Raw genomic sequence first — 18643 nt, 5'->3', positions numbered from 1 at the left:
AGGCATGGGATACAAGTGGAAACATCCTTTAGAGCTTGAAACTCTTTGCTCCATGGAGTCATGGAGTGTCAAAATCTCAGAGGGGGAACTGAATGAATTTCTTAGGCGATTTCTCAGGTATAAGGATGCTACTGGTTAACCTACAGTTTGGAGGGTCTTTAAAATAAGATATATATATATGTGTGTGTATGTGTGTGTGTGTGTGTGTGTGTATGTCTTACTGATAGGAGTAAAAAAAACAGCATTGATAAGATGGATTTACAATGAATTTTTATCAATTATACTAATACCATGTTGTTATTACTACTACTATATTCTTATTACTGAAATTTATGTAGTATCTTTAATGTTTAAAAATTTTTTAAAAATTTTATTGAGGTATCATTGCTGTTGTTGTTCAGTAGTTAAGTTGTGTCTGACTCTTTGTGACTCCATGGACCACAGCATGCTAGGCATCCCTGTCCTTCACTATTTCCTGGAGTTTGCTCAAACTCATGTTCATTGAGTCAGTGATGCCATCCAACCATCTCATCCTCTGTCGCGCCCCCTTCTCCTCTTGCCCTCAATCTTTCCCAGCATCAGGTCTTTTCCAATGAGTCAGCTCTTAGCATCAGGTGGCCAAAGTATTGGAGCTTCAGCACCAGACATTTCAATGAATATTTAGAGTCAATTTCCTTTAAGATTGACTGGTTTGATCTCCTTGCAATCCAAGGGACTCCGAAGTGTCTTTTCCAACACCACAGTTCAAAAGCATCAATTCTTCAGTGCTCAGTTTTCTTTTGGAGAAGGCACCCTACTCGAGTACTCTTGCCTGGAAAATCCCATGGACGGAGGAACCTGGTAGGCTGGTAGTCCATGGGGTCGCGAAGAGTTGGACACGACTGAGCGACTTCACTTTCACTTTTCACTTTCATGCATTGGAGAAGGAAATGGCAACCCACTACAGTGTTCTTGCCTGGAGAATCCCAGGGACGGGGAAGCCTAGTGGGCTGCCGTCTATGGGGTCACACAGAGTTGGACACGACTGAAGCGACTTAGCTTAGCAGTTTTCTTTATGGTCCAACTCTCACATCCATACATGCCTACTGGAAAAGCCATAGCTTTGACTAGATGGACTTTTGTTGGCAAAGTAATGTCTCTGCTTTTTAATATGTTGTGTAGGTTGATCTTTGTTGGCAAGGGAAAACACTGTCTAGGTTTGGCATTGCTATTCTTCCAAGGAGCAAGCATCTTTTAATTTTGTGGCTGCAGTTACCATCTACAATGATTTTGGAGCCCATGAAAATGAAACCTGATACTATTTCCACATTTTCCCCATCTATTTGCCAAGAAGGGATAGGACCAGGCACCATGATCTTAGTTTTTTGAACGTTGCATTTTAAGACACCTTCTTCACTCTCCTCTTTCACCTTCATCAAGAGGTTCTTTAGTTCCTCTTCACTTTCTGCCATTAGAGTAGTATCATCTGTGTATCTAAGGTTATTGATATTTCTCTCAGATATCGTTATTCCAGCTTGTGATTCATCAAGCCCAGTGTTTCACATAATGTACTCTTTATATAAATTAAATAAACAGGTTGACAATATATAGCCTTGATGTTCTCCTTTCCCAATTTGGAACCAGTCCATTGTTCCATCTCCAGTCTAGCTGTTGCTTTTTGACCTGCATACAGGGTTTCTCAGGAGGCAGGTAAGGTGGTCTGGTATTCCCATCTCATTAAGAATTTTCCACAGTTTGTTGTAATCCACACAGTCAAAGGCTTTAGCATACTCAATGAAACAGAAGTAGATGTTTGCTTGGAATTCCCTTGCTTTTTCTGTGATCCAGCATATGTTGGCAATTTGATCTCTAATTCCTCTGCGTTTTCTAAATCCAGCTTATACACGTGGAAGTTCTCGGTTCCCGTACTGCTGAAGCCTAGCTTGAAGGATTTTGAGCATAATTCTTGCTGACTTGTGAAATGAGTGCAATTGTATGGTAATTTGAATATTCTTTGCCATTGGCCTTCTTTGGGATTGGAATGAAAACTGACCTTTTCCAGTCCTGTGGCCACTGCTGAGTTTCCAAATTTGTTGGCATATTGAGTGCAGCACTTTGACAGTATCATCTTTGGGATATGAAATAGCTCAGCAGAATTCCATCTCCTTGACTAGTTTTGTTTGTAGTGATGATTCCTATGGCTCACTTAACTTCGCACTCCAGCATGTCTGGCTCTTGGTGAGTGACCACACCCCCATGGTGATCTGGGTCATTAAGAGCTTTTTTGTACAGTTCTTCTGTGTATTCTTGCCACAGCTTCTTAATCTCTTTGCTTCTGTTAGTTACTTGCCATTTTTCTCCCTTATTGTGCCTCTATCTGCATGAAATGTTCCTTGGTATCTCCAATTTTCTTGAAGAGATCTCTAATCTTTTCCATTTTATTGTTTTCCTCTATTTATTTGCATTTCACTTAAGAAGGCTTTCTTATCTCTCCTTGCTATTCTCTGGAACTCTGCATTCATTGGAAATATCTTTCCTTTTCTCCTTTGCCTTCCATTTCTCTTCTTTTCTCAGCTATTTGTAAGACCTGCTCAGAAAACCACTGTGCCTTCTTGCATTTCTTTTTATTGGGGATGGTTTTGGTCACCACCTCCTGTAAAATGTTACAAACCTGTCTGTCATCTTCACGCACTCTGTCTACCAGATCTAGTCCCTTGAATCTATTCATCACCTCCACTGTATAATCATGAGGGATTTGATTTAGGTCATATATGAATGGTCTAGTGGTTTTATGTACTTTCTTCAAATTAAATCTGAATTTTGAAATAAGGAGCTGATGATCTGAGCTACAGTCAGCTCCGGGTCTTGTTATTGCTGACTGTATAGTTTCTCCAAGTTTGGCTGCAAAGAATATGAGTGAGTGAGTGAAAGTCACTCATTCATGTCCAGCTCTTTACGACCCATGGACAATACAGTCCATGGATTTCTTCCGGTCAGAATACTAGAGTGGGTAGCCTTTCTCTTCTCCATTGGATTTTCCCAACCCAGGGATTGAACCCAGGTCTCCCGCATTGCAGGCAGATTCTTTACCAACTGACCACCAGGGAAGCAAAGAATATAATCAATTGGATTTCAGTACTGATCATCTGATGATGTCCATGTGTAGAATTGTCTCTTGTGCTGTTGGAACTGAGTGTTTACTATGACTAGTGCGTTCTCCTGGCAAAATACTATTAACCTTTGTCCTGCTTAATTTTGTACTCCAAGGCCAAACTTGGCTATTATTCCAGGTATCTCTTGACTCCCTTTTGCATTCCAGTCCCCTATGATGAAAAGAACATCTTTTTTTTGGTGTTAGTTCTAGAAGATCTAATAGGGCTTCATATATCCTTTCAACTTCAGCTTATTCAGCATTAGTGTTTGGGGCATAGGCTTGGAGTAGTGTATTGCTGAATGCCTTGCCTTGAATATGAATTGAGATCATTCTGTCATGTTTGAGATTGCAACCAAGTACTACATTTCAGATTCTTTTGTTGACTATGAGCATTACTCCATTTTTTTCTAAGGGATTCTTGTTCACAGTAGTAGTTATAATGGTCATCTGAATTAAATTTGCCCATTCCTGTCCATTTTAGTTCACTGACTCCTAAAATGTTAGTGTTCACTCTTGTCATCTCCTGTTTGGCCATATTCAATTTACCTTGATACTTGGACTTAATATTCCAGGTTCTTAAGCAATATTGTTCTTTATAGCATCAGATTTTACTTTCTCTACCAGATAAAACTACAACTGGGCATTGTTTCTGCTTTGGCTTAGCCTCTTCATTCTTTCTGTAGCTATTTCTCCACTCTTCCCCAGTAGCATATTGGGCATCTACTGACCTGGGGAGTTCATCTTTCTGTGTCATATCTTTTTGCCTTTTCACACTGTTTATGGGGTCTTCAAGGCAAGAATACTAAAGTGGTTTGCCATTCCCTTCTCCTGTGGACCACGTTTTGTCAGGCCCTAACTCTGGAACATGCCCTTCATCTGCTCAATGTAGCTGGATGATATGCCCGGTGCCCTGGATGTCCACTGTTAGCCCTCATTGAGCATTTAAACCTTTATTGGCCATCAGGTGTTGGTCAGTGTGCAGCCAGGTATTGAGGGAAAAGCCCTGCTGGAGAGGCTAAGAAGTATGTCTGGGAAGGCTGGAGCCGATGTTGGAAGACTCTCAGGAGCAGAAGTCATCCCAGCCTCACCACTGCCACTGGCTGCCCTGGAGCTGATCTGCCACCCAGGAGCTGCTCTTATTGAGGTATAAGTGGTATTTTTAAAAATCCCTACATGTCTAACATATATAATTTGAGTTTGGACATATGCATACATCCATATTGTATGGAAATCTTTAAGAAAACACAAATTTTCTCTATAATATATAAATAGATAGATAAATATCATATAGGTTAGATACCAGTTTTGTAGCTCTAGACTATTACTCTTTATTTTTTCCCTTTATCCAAGTTCCTAAAATCCCAAAATGTCACTGAGTGAGAGATATTGATAGAGCATTCATGAAATGTGACTAGTAGAGTAATTGAATCCACACAATTCATTTAACTGGTAAGGGGACTCTAATAGTTTCTGGAGGGACTTATATATGTCTTTTTCTTATACAAGTGCTGGGTTTAGTTACTTCATAGAATGAGTAGGGATGTTATATAATTTAGCATTAAGGAAAAAAATTCTTTTTTATCTCAGTGAATTACTTCTCTAAAGTAACAGCTTAAGGGATGTTTTGATGCTACTGAAAAGTTAAAAATCTCACTAAAATTATGAAATCTAAAAATTACAACCATAGAATCTAAATTTAGTTTTCATGCCATTTAGATTCTCTTGTTAAATTCCTCATTACAGTAGAATATTGGTTTGATTTAGCAAGATTACATGAAGTTATCAAAATGTTCTAAATAATTGACTTTATTCAGAAGTGACTTATGTCTTCTGCTTTGTTCAAAGTTGGATCAATATGGTTTCAATCAACATGTGTATTATTAAGTCCAGGTTTTGCTCATTATTTAAATAATAATTTAAAACTTAATTGTAATTATAATGTATTTACTTCAGTTTTATTGATATATAATTGACATACACCACTATATAAATTTAAATGTACAGAATAATCATAATCATATCATGAAGTGATTACCATAATAAGCTTAGTTAACATCTGTCATCTTACAGACAGAAAAAAACAAAAAAGAAAAATTATCATTTTTGTTAATATTTTTAAAAGGTAAGCTGTCCCACAGCATTAATATGACAAGGAAAAAAACTGGGCAAAATTAAATTTGTGTATGTGACATAATGGAGGAGGACTCAAAATACTGAGATTACAGTCATTTGCTTAAACAACTTAATTATACTTGGACTTCCCTGGTGGCCCAGACAGTGAAGAGTCCACCTTCAGTGCAGGAGACCAGGGTTTAATCCCTGGGTTGGGAAGATCCCCTAGAGTAGGAAATGGTAACCCTCTCCAGTATCTTGCCTGGAGAATTCCATGGACAGAGGAGACTGAGTGGGCAATAGTCCATGCAGTCACAAATAGTTGGATGTGACTGAGATAATTTTTGCTTTCATGGTCATGCAGAGACACTTTTGACTGCCTTCATAATGCGAAACAGTTTACGAAACTCTTCTTGTGTACATATCATACCTTGGATGCTATCAGGGGAAAATACTGTCCACTAAACTGTGTGAGTTAATTGACAATGTCAAATGCAGGTATTGACCATGTAGAAATTGCAGGTAATAAATAAGGAAAAAATGAAAATCAATTATTCTAAGATGGAAGAAAATGCATGTTATACCTGGTGGCTTTGTTTAATGAAAACTGTGAAATTGCATGTTAAAAAGTCATATGCAAAAGAAGAGAAGTACACAGGGAGATGGATTTGCATCCAGATTTCTCCCCTAATTAGCATCCCTTATTGAGATTATATGAACAAGTTGTAATGGGAATAATGAGTTAAGTGCTGTTAGATTATAGAACTGTGGTCAGGATTATGTAGTTGATATGAAGTGTTAATAATGAGGTGTAGGTAGAAGGGAGGCAAGGAAGTCAGGGCACTGTGAGGTCAGTGTATTAAATGGGCTATTCACTCATTAACACAGGGGTGCTCAATTCTGCCTGTATACAAGTACTTCAAGAACTAAATGCTTTAGTTCTACCCAAATCAGTTTAATCAGACTCTCTGGTAGTGGTTTCTGCATAGTTTTGTGTTTTCAAACTCCCTGCAGCCAGGTTGAGCAATATAAATTTAGAATTATGATAAAAGTAGGCAAAGGAGAGTTGTCACTGAGAAAGATACCTAAGTCTTAAAAAAAAAAAAAAAAAAAAAAAAACAACTGCAGCTGTTACTATGATACCATTAGTCAATGGATTATTTTGTACCCACTAACCAACCATAAAGTAGAATAATAAAAGCAGAATACAAAATGTTTTATATTCTAGGACTATAACCATAAATACAAATACCATATACTAAGTCCATTTTAAATATAAAAATGTAAACTTTTTTTTAATAAACATGATAGGATTGTGGGATAAAATATTTCATTTTCTTTAAAGTTACCACCACGGTGCTATAATAAATGTTCCTGAAAATAAAATTTAAGATGTTACTTTTTAAAAAATTTGTTTACCAACATGAGACATCTTCATCTATCTTTTAATCAAGACTCCTTGGTAACCAAACTCATGGAAAGGAAACAAAAATCATTTCTGTAGAGAATGATCTCTTTTATTCATTAAAAAACAAATCAAAAACTGACTAGATTTCCTTTACTTCCCTCTGGGAAATGCCAGTGTCATTACCACACCTGCTCATCCAGTAAAGGTGACTCTCCAAGTTCCTTCTTCTGTCTCAAATCCTTCCGTATTTGTACTTCTCAATGCAATCATGGCAGGAGGCAACTGTATTTAACAAGCAAGATTTTGACCAACCACTGTCCTACTATGTTGTGGACATTCTTAAAGATACAAGGGATATCAAGACTGAAAGGTCAATATTACAAGGTTATGAAAAACATAAAATTTGGACTCATGTAAGCCTGAGTTCAAATATTACTCCCATCTTTAACTGTCAATGTACAACAAACGCCATTCACACTGTTCAGCCTTCCTTGTCCTCCATTACTCATTTAATGTGTTTAATGTCTCTCCCGCATCACTGTAATGTGCTACATGGTTGACAATAACTTTTATTCGTTCATTCACTGCTTTATTCTTAGTGTCTAGAACATATGGTTTACAATAGGCTCATGGAAAGGTGCTCAATAATATTTATAAAATAAGTGAATTTAGAAATAGCATTCTAGTGTCATTTTGACTCCCTGCCACTTGCCATTTCTATAATTTTGCCTAAGGCCACAGAACTGGTAAGTTACAGAGACAGAATTTTAACACTAGGCTTATGTGAGTCCAGATTCCATGGTGTTATTGAATTCTAGGCAAAAAGACATGATTTTATCTCAAGATCTTTGCATTTGCCTTGCATGCTTTTCTGGCAGGTAACAGGATGTCTTTTTTCCCTCACTCCCCTCAGTTCTTCTCTCAAATGCCAGAATATCAAGACTAGTGTTACTAAGACAGACTGACTAGACAGGCCTTTTCTCTAAGCAAGATGGAAAGTCATTGTAACAAAGAATGCAATTATCTGGTTTATGCTTAACTCTAACTAAACTGGGAGGCTACAGTTCATGGGGTCTGCAAAGAGTTGGCCATCACTGAAGTGACTTATCAGGCACACATGTCTAAACTATGGGGACTAGGCCAAAACAGGAAATGTCAGAGCCATATCATAAATTCCTGAATTAATTGACAAGACAGACAACTGGACAAGAGTCATAATATAGGTGTGAACTGATTGGAGCTTGGTTATATGTTGACTATAGAGCTAATGCATTTTACTGTTAAAGTAGATAGGGTATAAGATTTTAAAAAAATGAATCATAGTTAATTCTTAGGCTTTTGGTTTGAGGAACTGGAAAAGTAGGATTGTAATTGACTCTGATCCAGAAAAGTACAGATGAACCAATTTGGGGTTGAGGAGAGATCATGGAATCTAGTTCTATTCATGTTAAGTTTGATATGCTTTTAAAGTAATTGTGGTGAGTAAACAGTATGATACACAACTGTAGAGTTCAGATGTTTAAATTAGGAAGTCATCAACATATACTATTTAAAGTGACAATATGAGATTATCAAAGGCATGAATATAGTTCAGTTCAGTTCAGTCACTCAGTCGTGTCCGACTCTTTGCAACCCCATGAATCGCAGCACACCAGGCCTCCCTGTCCATCACCAACTCCCAGAGTTCACTCAGACTCATGTCCATCGAGTCAGTGATGCCATCCAGCCATCTCATCCTCTGTCCTCCCATTCTCCTCCTGCCCCCAATCCCTCCCAGCATCAGAGTCTTTTCCAATGACTCAACTCTTCACATGAGGTGGCCAAAGTACTGGAGTTTCAGCTTTAGCATCATTCCCTCCAAAGAAATCCCAGGGCTGATCTCCTTCAGAATGGACTGGTTGGATCTCCTTGCAGGCCATGGGACTCTCAAGAGTCTTCTCCAACACCACAGTTCAAAAGCATCAACTCTTTGGTGCTCAGCTTTCTTCACAGTCCAACTCTCACATCCATACATGACCACTGGAAAAACCACATAAATTGAGAGAGAAAAGTGCATTAGAACTGAATCCTGGGGCACCAGTGTTTAAAACACTGGTTTTAACGTAAAATGTTTAATGTAATGTAACGTAATGTAATTACGTAATGTAACGTAACGTAATGTAAAACACGGGTTGTAACGTAAAAGTTGTTTAACGTAAAAATGGAAGATATATGGGGAAAACAGCAGGCATACTCACAAAAGAACATCTGGAGTTGAAGGAGTAATACCAGGAATATATGGTGTCTAAAAGTTAAGTTCACAGAAGAATGAAATGATGAATTGCATCATAACTGTTTACAAATAAAGAAAAAGAATTCAGAACTGAGTATTGGATCACATTCTCCTTTCCACATGTTAGTTGAGTTTTCTCATACTGGCATCCTCCATATGACTGGAGACATGGTCACTAGAATGTCCTAACTTCATAATTTTTCTACCATAGAGATTAAAGAGGTTCTCATGCTTCAGTTCCAAAGTTCTGAGGAAGGTACTCACTTCCAGGTATATAAACTTTGGCTCATGAAAATTGTGCCCGATAGAATTCCAGTTTGGCTTTTTCTCCATGACCACCCCCATTATCACAGTTTTAAACAATAAAGGAACATTTTTAGGTCAAAATTACAGATTTCCACTGTAATCATTAGTTACTTAACACGATTTATATTTGTTTTCTTATTCTCTCAGAAAAACTAAGAGTAAATTGGGCAGTTTTATATTAGTGCTTCTGTAAGGCAAATTTGGCCTTGGAATATGGAATGAAGCATGGCAAAGACTAATAGAGTTTTGCTAATAAAATGCACTGGTCATAGCAAACACCCTCTTCCAACAACACAAGAGAAGAAACAACAGAATGGGAAAGACTAGAGATCTCTTCAAGAAAATTAGAGATACCAAGGGAATATTTCACGCAAAGATGGGCTCGATAAAGGATAGAAATGGTATAGACCTAACAGAAGCAGAAGATATTAAGAAGAGATGGCAAGAATACACAAAAGAACTGTACAAAAAAGATCTTCATAACCCAGATAATCATGATGATGTGATCACTCACCTAGAGCCAGACATCCTGGAATGTGAAGTCAAGTGGGCCTTAGAAAGCATCACTATGAACAAAGCTAGTGCAGGTGATAGAATTCCAGTTGAGCTATTTCAATTCCTGAAAGATGATGCTGTGAAAGTGCTGCACTCAATATGCCAGCAAATTTGGAAAACTCAGCAGTGGCCACAGGACTGGAAAAGGTCAGTTTTCATTCCAATCACAAAGAGAGGCAATGCCAAAGAATGCTCAAACTACCACACAATTGCACTCATCTCACATGCTAGTAAAATAATGCTCAAAATTCTCCAAGCCAGGCTTCAGCAATACGTGAACTGTGAACTTCCTGATGTTCAAGCTGGTTTTAGAAAAGACAGAGGAACCAGAGATCAAATTGCCAACATCCACTGGATCATGAAAAAAGCAAGAGAGTTCCATAAAAACATCTATTTCTGCTTTATTGACTATGCCAAAGCCTTTGACAGTGTGGATCACAATAAACTGTGGAAAATTCTGAAAGAGACGGGAATACCACACCACCAACCTGCCTCTTGAGAAATCTGTATGCAGGTCAGGAAGCAACAGTTAGAACTGGACATGGAACAACAGACTGGTTACAAATAGGAAAAGGAGTATGTCAAGGCTGTATATTATCACCCTGCCAATTTAACTTATATGCAGAGTACATCATGAGACACGCTGGACTGGAAGAAACACAAGCTGGAATCAAGATTGCCGGGAGAAATATCAATAACCTCAGATATGCAGATGACACCACCCTGATGGCAGAAAGTGAAGAGGAACTAAAAAGCCTCTTGATGAAAGTGAAAGAGGAGAGTGAAAAAGTTGGCTTAAAGCTCAACATTCAGAAAACAAAGCTCATGGCATCCGGTCCCATCACTTCATGGGAAATAGATGGGGAAACAGTGGAAACAGTGTCAGACTTTATTTTTTTGGGCTCCAAAATCACTGCAGATGGTGACTGCAGCCATGAAATTAAAAGATGCTTACTCCTTGGAAGGAAAGTTATGACCAACCTAGATAGCATATTCAAAAGCAGAGACATTACTTTGCCAACAAAGGTCCGTCTAGTCAAGGCTATGGTTTTTCCAGTGGTCATGTATGGATGTGAGAGTTGGACTGTGAAGAAGGCTGAGCACCGAAGAGTTGATGCTTTTGAACTGTGGTGTTGGAGAAGACTCTTGAGAGTCCCTTGGCCTGCAAGGAGATCCAACCAGTCCATTCTGAAGGAGATCAGCCCTGGAATTTCTTTGGAGGGAATGATGCTAAAGCTGAAACTCCAGTACTTTGGCCACCTCATGCGAAGAGTTCCACCTCATTAGAAAAGACTCTGATGCTGGGAGGGATTGGGGGCAGGAGGAGAATGGGAGGACAGAGGATGAGATGGCTGGATGGCATCACTGACTCGATGGATGTGAGTCTGAGTCAACTCCGGGAGTTGGTGGTGGAAAGGGAGGCCTGGTGTCCTGCAATTCATGGGGTTGCAAAGAGTTGGACATGACTGAGTGACTGAACTGAACTGAAGGCATATAATTTAGTCCTCAGAACACAGGTCTTTGGGACAGTACTGCACTTTAACTGCCTAATAATCCTTGATGTCTCTCCCTAGGATTAAAAAAATATATATATCAAGAGATCTCTTAATTTCTATACTCGTTCTACCTAATTTAAACTTGCATTTTTAGTTCACAGAAATTTTGTAAAGTAGATGATGTTGTTTTCACTAAATTGAAAACAAAACAACAAACATACCCAGAAAGTTTTTTTTAATTAAGCAACTTAACCAAAGACAAATAGCTAATAAGTGTCAGGATTTAAATATAGGTCTGTCTGAATAAAAAATATATATGCTTTATCAACCTTGACACATTTATTTTATCATGTTTGACTCACTAAACTGTATGCTATTGTTAACATCTGGTGTTGTCTCTCTTCCATAAAGCTCACTTCTTTACCTCATGTTTCAGGCTAACATGGTATCAAGATCAAGAGTAGTAAGAGGTCTCATGACATAGGGGGAAGATAAGTTTTAGAATGAGACAGACTGGGCTCAAATCTTAACAACTATTTCAGATTGGGTATAATTAGACATAATATTCTTGGGCTTCCCTCATGGCTCTGAGGGTAAAAGTATCTGCCTGCAATGTGGGAGACCTGAGTTCAATCCCTGGGTCAGGAAGATTCCCCTGGAGAAGGAAATGGCAACCCACTCCAGTACTCTTGCCTGGAAAATTCCATGGACAGAGGAACCTGGTAGGTTACAGTCCATGGGATCACAAAGAGATGGACACGACTGAACATTACTTTACTTCACTTCAGACATGATATTTAACTTCTGTGACCTCTATGCCCTCATGTGATACCTGAGTAGACTATTGTACCAGCCTCATGAAGTTTGAGAATTAACTGAGATAACATATAAAGTACCTAGTGCAATTCCTAGCATAAAATGTGTGCAAAAAAGCATCAATCACAAGAGCTTCCAAAAGGAAGATGAGAAGCTAATGTCATACATGGTCTGGAGAATTGAATTAAGTTGAATGGCTTATTACAAGAGAAGAGGATCTTAGAAGTCTGCTAATTAATTTATAGAAAACTAGCATTGTAATCCAGGTTGTCTTAATAAACTCTAGCAGATAGAGATGGAAGTGAGGATGAGCTGGAAGTATCAAGATCTTTAACATAGTATTGGTTCTTGCTAAGAAAGCAAATTGTGTGATGGTAACACTGGAAATAGGAGTTAGTGTCTTGGTGGATTGAGAACTGGGCTTCCCTGGTGGCTCAGCTGGTAAAGAATCTGCCTGCAATGTGGGAGACCTGGCTTTGATCCCTGGATTGGGGAGACTTCCTGGAGAAGGGAATGGCTACCCACTCCAGTTTTCTGACCTGGAGAGTTCCATTGACTGTATAGTCCATGGGATCACAAAGAGTCAGAAACGACTGAGCAAGTTTCACTTTTTCACTTCCCTTCTCACTGAGAACTAGTAGGAACTAGGCATAGGAATATAGTTATGAGAAAATTTCTGGTATATTTTGCAGGACTCCAGTATTTATAGTGAAAATTTGTGGTTTATAGTAAGAGGTGGTTATTTGGATTGGCCTTTTAATGTGGAAGATTTGGAAAACAAGCTTTATCTTCAAGATTAAATGAGGTCCATAGGAACAGTCCTATGGATTCACCCTTGGTCAAATGGAAGAAAATTATTCTTGGTTTTCACTAATCTGTACTATACACTGGACTTTCTTGGTCCTGGATTTGTGATAGCTGAGCCTAAAAACAGATTAATTTTCTTCATAATTGGGCAGGTTCGAGGAAAAGTAGAAAGGGATAATAGCCATTCATCTTGAATTCTTTCATTCATGTGCATAAATATATCAGAATCTTTAGATGCATTGTGGAATAAGTCACATAATATGAGGGAAGTTACATTTCAGGAGAATTAAGTGAAATAAACCAAATTATTTGATATAGATGATTGACTATGTTAAACTGAATAGCTTTTGGATTGTCTGGAAATTCCAAGTCTCTGGGGTTTATGTTTACCTTAATAGTAGAGAGCATGGGAATCCTGGTTTTCTGCTGAGCATGGAAGATTGAAAACAGTGAAAGACATTTTACTCCTTTCATTTCTGCTGCCATGCACTAGAATCAAACTCAGTGAATTAATTTTCTCCTATCCATGATTAATTCAATTGCAAAGAAAGTAAAATATCTTATATCATCAATTAAGGATCATGTATCCAGCTAGAGATTATTAATAAGACTTTGCTCTGTGCAAAAATTCAACTGCTGGTGATCTTCAATATTTTGTTTCTAGAATATGAATGATGTTTATTGTTAATATTCCTGAGAATTAACCATCAGAAGTATTAATTAAACAGTGAACTGTGAGCCTGACTTCTAAAATCAGATAAATTATATTATTAGCTAATAGTTTTTTAATGCTATAGAAATACTTTCAATTAGACATTCTTAACGTGAAACTAGTATAACTCCTAATTTATTAAAAATCCATCACACAGCATAAAAGATATATCAGATATTTTAATTCCAAACAGCTTAATATCATACCTTTGGTTACTAGAAATAATTCTGAAAACCAGTGAAAATGTATTAAAGTGGGCCTTCTTAAATAATCACTTTCTTGAATGTGAAAGTTGCTCAGTCATCTCTGACTCTGTGACCCCGTGGACTATAGCCTATCAGGCTTCTCTGTCCATGGAATTCTCTAGGCAAGAAGGTCTCTTGCATTGCAGGCAGATTCTTTTACTGTCTGAGCCACCAGGGAAGCTCAGAAATCAGCAAGTGAACTTAATTCAGTATACCATGTCATTTCAAGGATAAGTTCAACTATGCTGAACATCTGAATAATGAATAAACCACACTCAGAAAAATAACACAATTGAGAACAGAGTTAAATACAAGTGGAAGAGATACTTAGTTATTGAAATAAACAGTAAAAAGTAAATCGTATGGAGATCTATCTCTGGCAATGGAGACAGATTGTTTCATATAGATTTTTCCATGAATAAAAGTTATAAACTATAGTGAAAATTTTGCTTGAAGGCAACAGAGAGTAGAGAAAAACAGGTAGAAGTTGAAAAGAATACAATCCTGAAAGAAAACCATACTGGGTGATATTACTTTTATGTAGCTTTCTTCCTGAGAGCATTGTCTTGTCTGCAAGCAATTGGGTAACTAGAACTCAAGCAATAAAGCACAATCTTTTTGGCTTGAAGTGTCAGAAAATAAACTTTGAGATTGTCTGGGTGGCTAGAAATTGAAAAGTGAGGAATAATGTAAGGAGGAAACCACAGAAGTGGAGCACCAAATATCTGCAGATAAAGGCATCTCAAATACTTGAATGACCTCTGAACTACATACCTACATGTGAGTGGGAGAAACTCTAAAGAACCTGATAGAAAAACATTTAGGACATTAAAAAAAAAAAAAAAGCAGAAATTTCCACTTTTGCCATCAAAGGAAGCAGAATTTGGAATTTGAGCTCCTCAGAAGAGCTTGGTAAATATCTTGGGATTCCTAATAACTGATATAATCAAAATCTGAAAGTTAACATTAACTTTACTGCCTACTAGAATAAAAATACACTTCAGAAGAAGATGCCATGATTGAAAAATCTCTAAAATGTTAGGTTTCATTCTAAAAATTTCAGGGCTTCCCAGGGAGCACAGTGGTAAAGAATCCTCCTGCCTCCTGCAGAAGTTGAAGGAGATGTGGGTTCAGTCCTTGGGTAGAGAAGATCCCCTTGAGTAAGTAATGGCAACCCACTCCAGTATTCTTGCCTGGAAAATTTCATGGACAGAGGATCCTGGCAGGCTACAGTCCACGGGGTTGCAAAGAGTCAGACATGACTGAGTATGCACACCACACCAAAACGTTCAGTGTCACAGAAATATTTGAAATGGGAAGGAAAGGAAATTCTTATATTTAAGAGAAAGTGAAACATGCTTAGAGATGACTTAGATACTGGATTAGCAGACAAGAACTGTAAATCAGCTAAATTATGTTCAAGGCTTAAATAAAAAGCTGGGAATTCCAATGGGGAATCTCAGAGAAATGGAATGCATGGGGAAAAAACAAAAAAGAAGACATTCAAAAACTAAAAAGTGCAGTCTTGTAAGAAAATTTCAACTAATAGGTTTTACACCAGATTGGAGGTGGCAGAAGACAAATCTGAGCTTAAAAAGGTCTAAATAATGTCTGGGACAATACCAACTGGTATAACATCTATGATATTTGAGTCCTGGCAACAGAAGGGGAAGAGAATAAGTAAAACACACACACACACACACACACACACACACACACACACACATATACATACATACATACAGGAAAAAAAATAAAACCTGAAAACACTCACAATTTGGGGAAAAGCATGAGCCAGCTTAGAGCCAGAAGCTTACTTAGCAAACCCAAGAAGGACAAACACAAAACCATACACAAGCACATTGAGTCTAGGTGCTTAAGTACTGGAGTGGGTTTCCATTGCCTTCTCCTAGGTGCTTAAAACTAAAGATAAAAGAGAAAAACCTTGAAAGAAGCCAGAAATAAAGAGCATATTCAAATCAAGGGAACAATGACACTAATGAAATATGTTGATAAAGACATACTGTGACTTTTTAATAGGAAAACTGACAACTTAAAACAAGTTTATAACATTGTATTTTGGGTTTTAAAGCATTTGTAGACATGAGATATATGACAACAATACAATAAAACTGTGGGTTGCTAAGTGGAAATATGAACCTCCAGTACTTTGGCCACCTCATGCAAAGAGTTGACTCACTGGAAAAGACTCTGATGCTGGGAGGGATTGGGGGCAGGAGGAGAAGGGGACGACAGAGGATGAGATGGCTGGATGGCATCACTGACTCGATGGACGTGAGTTTGAGTGAACTCCAGGGGATGTTGATGGACAGGGAAGCCTGGCGTGCTGAGATTCATGGGGTTGCAAAGAGTCAGACACGACTGAGCAATTGAACTTAACTGAACTGAAGTGGAAATATATGATACAGTTCTTATGTTTAATTGTAATGAAAAATATTAACTATATGAAGACTGTGAAAGATAATGATGGCCATTTTAATCCTTTGAATAACCACCAAAAATTAAGTTTACTTGAAAGTTAGTAGAGCAGTTAAAATGGAATGATTAAGAATACGTAATTATGTGGACGGAGAAGGCAAGGCACCCCATGCCAGTACTCTTGCCTGGAAAATCCCATGGACGGTGGAGCCTGGTGGGCTGCAGCCCGTGGGGTTGTGAAGAGTCAGACACGACTGAGCGACTTCACTTTCACTTTTCACTTTCCTGCATTGGAGAACGAAATGGCAACCCACTCCAGTGTTCTTGCCTGGAGAATCCCAGGGACGGGGAAGCCTGTTGGGCTGCCGTCTATGGGGTCACACAGAGTCAAACACAACTGAAGCGACTTAGCAGCAGCAGTAGCAGAATTATCTGGAAAATCCTGGGTGTACAAGTCACTGTTAATGCAATGAAAAGACAGAAAACTGCAATATATATTGACAAAAGACTTGTAACTAAAATGTATAAAGCATTCCTAGAAATCAATAATAAACATACTCTTTGACACTGTCTTAAACTTTTGCATATGCTTATCCCATGAGCTTGTAATTCCATTTAAATATTTACCCAAGAGAAGAGAAAGCATATTTCCATAAAAAGTCTGGCATAGGTATGTTTATACAGCTTTACACATAGAAGTCACACGTTTCAAAATACCTAAATTCTATCATAAAGAGATGGATGAACAAATTGTGGTGTACGTTTACTCAGTGGAACAATATTCTGTAATATTGGGTTGGCCAAAAAGTTTGTACAAGTTTTCCATAATGTGAGTTTCTAAATGAACTTTTTGGCCAACATGATAATAATGTACTACTGTTCTGACAATATTAATAAACTGAAAAAATATTTAGTATAAGAGTTCATACTATTTGGTTTCATTTTAGTGAAGTTCAAGAAAAGGAAAAATGAATATTTAACAAATAGAATTTGGAGAGTGGATGCCTATTGGGGCTGGGGTTTATTGGATGGGGAAATGTGAATTTTATGAGGTGATGTAAAAATTCTCTGTTTTGATAAGGATTTTAGTTGACAGGTATACATAATAAGACTAATGGAATTGTAAAGTGTGGATCCATTATTTCACCATATGCCAATTTTGCCTCAATGAAAATAAGTTAATCTTGCAGTATTATTTGACTTGAAGTTTTCTATGCAGTTTTTTTTTTTTCCTGCTAATATTCCTGTTTGGTTTAATAATTTTTAAACGTGTTTCTCATCAGTTTAGAACTAGATAGTCGCATACACTTTATTTCAATATTATTGCTTTCATTTATTATTTATAAAGCATCAATAATTAATGTGATAGTCTACAAATACAGTTCACATTATCAAAGGCCCTGCAATTCAAAAAAGAGAGAGAGTTTGACACCAAGAAGTGCTGTGTTATAAATGTAAGCTAACATAAGATTAGGCTACATCTGTTTTCTTGTTTCTTTATCTTATGTTATTTTCTCTGTATTTTTTCTCTATTGTATTAGGAAAGTAAATTGCAGAAACTGCTATTTAAAGAGCTTTAAGAAGAAAGTTCACAAATGACAAGAGATGCACATAGGCTTGTAGCCTAGGGGCTTTCAAAGTGGATAGTTATTTAAAGTCTTTTTCAACAGATATAGACAGTGGATCCAAGTGGAAAAAGTCTCTGCATTAAAATTTTCTAAAAGATGGTAATGCTGCTAAGTCACTTCAGTCATGTCCGACTCTGTGTGACCCCATAGACAGCAGCCCAACAGGCTCCTCTGTCCCTGGGATTCTCCAGGCAAGAACACTGGAGTGAGCTGCCATTTCCTTCTCCAATGCGTGAAAGTGAAAAGTGAAAGTGAAGTCGCTCAGTCGTGTCCAACCCTTACCGACCCCATGGACTGCAGCCTACCAGGCTCCTCCATCCATGGGATTTTCCAGGCAAGAGTACTCAAGTGGGTTGCCATTGCCTTCTCCTAAAGATGGTAATAGGAAACACATGTTAACATTTGCTCTTATACTTGCTCTGAACAGCTTTCTCAAAGTGTGCTCTCTCTGCATATATATATGTGTGTGTGTGTGTGTGTGTATGTATAATACATATTTTATATCATATATATATACATATGCTTATGTATACAATGTGTTTATATACAGATACATATATATATATGAATATACTCATATTTTCATAGTTTCTATTCTATGTTTTCAATTAGTATTAGGCATGTTTCATCTCCCCAACCCAGGTATCAAACCTGCTCTCCTGCATTGCAGGCAGATTCTTTACCATTAGAGTCACCAGAGAAGCCCACTATAAT

Source organism: Bos indicus x Bos taurus, chromosome 3 (assembly GCF_003369695.1).
Source record: "Bos indicus x Bos taurus breed Angus x Brahman F1 hybrid chromosome 3, Bos_hybrid_MaternalHap_v2.0, whole genome shotgun sequence".
In the NCBI taxonomy this organism is placed as follows: domain Eukaryota; kingdom Metazoa; phylum Chordata; class Mammalia; order Artiodactyla; family Bovidae; genus Bos; species Bos indicus x Bos taurus.
The sequence above is the reverse complement of the archived record's forward strand: the minus strand, read 5'-3'. Positions refer to the sequence as shown.